This window comes from Rhinolophus hipposideros (genome assembly GCF_964194185.1).
Source record: "Rhinolophus hipposideros genome assembly, chromosome: 16".
Taxonomy (NCBI): Eukaryota; Metazoa; Chordata; class Mammalia; order Chiroptera; family Rhinolophidae; genus Rhinolophus; species Rhinolophus hipposideros.
The window spans coordinates 47308288-47311704 of record NC_138062.1 but is presented as its reverse complement, the minus strand read 5'-3'; positions in this window follow the sequence as shown (position 1 = coordinate 47311704).

The window sequence follows — 3417 nt, the reverse complement described above, 5'->3', positions numbered from 1 at the left end:
CCCAGAAGAGGTGAAAACAGGGTTTGGAAGAGATATTTATACACCTATGTTTATGGCAGCGTTATTCATAATCACTAAAAGGTACACGCAACCTAAGTGTCCATTAACACAAGACTGGATAAACAAAATGTGGTCCATCCATAAAATGGAATATTATTCAGTCTTTAAAAGGAAATTCTCACACCTGCTACAACACAGATGAACCCTGAGGACGTGACGCTGAGTGAAATAAGCCAGACACAAAAGGACACATAGTGTGTGATTCCTTACATGAGGTCCCTACAGGAGTCAGATTCATAGAGACAGAAAGTAGATGGTGGGCGCCAGGGGCTGGGGAAGGGGGAGGGGAAGTTAGTGTTTAATGGGGACAGAGTTCCAGTTCTGCAAGATGAATACAGTTCTGGAGATGGATGGTGGTGATGGCTGCACAGCCATGTGAATGTACTTAATGTCACTGAGCTGTACATTTTAAAACGGTTTAGATGGTAAATTTTATGTTATGTATATTTCACCACAGTGGGAAAAAAAAACAGATATCAAAATCAAATGCAATACACAGAGCTTCCTGATTCATAGAAGTCAACTGTAAAAATACACACAGGAAAATTTGAATGTGGACTGGAAATGAGATGACATAACTCATTGTCAGTGTGATATGAGTAATACAGTGTCCATGGGCTTTAGAGATGCAATCTGAAGTTTTGTAAAATCATACAAGGTCTGGAATTTGCTTTACAATAGCTCATAAAATAAGAGGAAAATGGATTGATGATGCAAATCTGGCAAATCCTAATAATTATTGAATTTGGGTGATGGGTATACAGAGTTCACTGTGCTCTTCTCTCTTCTCTTTCTTTTCTGTCAGAAGAAAAAGGTCTTACAAAACACAATATTCAAAAAATAAAGGTAAACTTCTGAAACATGAGGGCAAAAGTGTTTTATACCATTGAATTTTAAAAATTAAGACCATTTAAAAATATTTCTCTCATTGACATCTCATTCTTTTAACATTTTTATGGGTGTGTGAAAAATGTGTTTGTTTTACTGATACAGGTAAGAGTTCAGCAGTTTGAAGATCATGGCTATGAAGATTCGAGTCTTTTTATGACCCTAAAGAGTGACAAGAATGGGAAACTGAGGCAGAAGTTGGCCATTCCAGGTGGTTGTGACAGAAATGGCACCTAAACCAAAGTCTCCTGATTCTAAATATCCTAGAATGATTCTCTTTCTCCCTGATGTGACTTCATTTTCTGAGTTATATGAAAGCAAGTTCCTGCCACCTCCTATTATATGGACACTCTTTGGCCAAATGGTTAAGAACTTGAGTTTTAGAGGCTGACAGCCTCTGGGTTCTAATCACAATTCTATCACTTTCTAGCTGCAAGCCCAAGGGCATAGCAGAGTTATAAAAGGGCAACAAGATTATAAAATGTCTAGCATACAGTAGGTGCCCAATAAACATTAGTTGTTATTATTATAAATTATACTTATCATTTTCCTTGGGGAACAGGGTTCTTTTTTTGGGGGGGGGAATTCTTTAATTCATCAACCCTTTTCCTTCCCCTAAAAATCTCTTTTCAGCGGGTCTGCGGAAATAACTCATTCTAGCCCTTTAGAGAAGCCTCGCTGGTTCTGAGAGAATTAATCAAATTTGTTTTTTAAAAACAAATGAAAGGAAACAGGAGAAACATGGGAATAAATGGAGAGGAGAGAGAAGGTGAGTCCTGAAGAGGGGATAACACAGAAGCAGCAGAGTTATAAAAGGGCAACAAGATTATAGCATTTATAGCATTTAGCATTGCCACGAGGTATTAGGTGCACCCTAGTTATTTATGGAGGAAGAGAGGAAAGAAGGGAGGAAAGGAGGGAGGGAGAGAGGGAGAGAGGGAGGGAGGGAGGGAGCGAGGGAGGGATGGAGGATGGAAGGAAAAGTGGATGAGTAGATTGAGGAATGGAAGGATGGATGGAGAAAAGAATGAATAGGTAGAAATATAGATCAGTGGATGGATGGATGGATGGATGGATGGATGGATGGATGGATGGATGGATGAGTGGGTGGGTAGATGGATGGATGAAAAGGAGAAAGTCAAAAGAACCACCACAGTGTGAGAAAATAAAGCTTTGTCACCACCATTGCCTTTCTGCATGATGCCCAAATGTGCCACCAGATGTCAGTCTAACCTCAGGAACCCACCTCAGAGGCCACACCGGCACCACCTTTCTCATGTAACCTGAGTCCTTTGTGGCTTATTTTGATAATCCAGTTTTCATTGCACCCTGTATTTACACAGCCCCCAACAGCACACCTCAAACCCCACTGGCGTTTATAACCCAGTTCCCCATCCCAACAGATGAAAACGGGGAAACCTGACAAAGCTGTGTTTGGTGCCCCAGATGACTTGCTAACTTCCCTGAGGTCAGGCTGAAGCGGGGAGAGGGTGGGAACCGGGTTTCAGGGCCCTGGAGAGATCAGCATACATCTCAGCCTCAGCTCCAAAAGCCCTGGAATTCCTACTCACATCCCACCTTCCCGATGTCCGCCAGGGCCCCAGCTCTGAGCTGTTTCCAAAGAAACTCGAGAAAAAGAAAAGCTACCAGCTCTCCATCCGAACTCAGAACTGAACCTTCACACAAACCCTCTTCAGTCCTCCAACAGCCTGGAAAGAGCGAATTCCTGGATAAAGCTATGAGCCCAGGAAGGTCAGTGGCCCAAGATCACACCAGCAGAGCTGGTTCGAAGCCCACCCTTGACTCCACAGCAACTCCCAGAAGAAGACCCACTTTCAGGGGCAAAAAGTAAGGGGGGCCCAGACCAGAGTCGACAGAACCACCCCATTCTCCCAGTCCCCTCTCTGCCTTCAGCACAAGCTTGTCTTCTGCCCCCAAAACCACAGGTTGAGAAGTGCAATTCTTGCTTTTCCCCCCAGAAAGAAGCATTTCTGAGCTGAGTTCAGGAACGCAGTCTCATTGGAAATATTCGCCAACAGGTCCTAGTCCTGGAGCAGGGTCCTCAGAAGATGCCCTGCCCCGCCTATAATTAACCCCTTTGTTGCTATAACATGAGGTGCCCTAAAGGTCTACAAGGGGGCTTAAGGCAGCAGATATGGGTCAACAGGTAGGGAAGGAATCTAAGGTGTCAGCAGCCAGCGCAGCTCATAAGTGTGCTCCAGAGGCATGCATCCCCCCTCAAAGTTTGCAAGAAATGAGCTTTGCCTGACCCCACGAGACTCCGTGCACTGCCACCCACCCCGTGCCCCTGCCCAGGGCTGGGGCTGGTCGTGCATACTCACTCCCATTCCTTTCTTCTGGCCTGGGGGGTGCTGTGGATTTTGTGTGCCTGGTGGGCCAAGATGACATCCCGGTGGTCCACCAGGCCGCCCCGCCGCTTCAGAGGGGGCCCTTCGCAGCTGCCGCTCA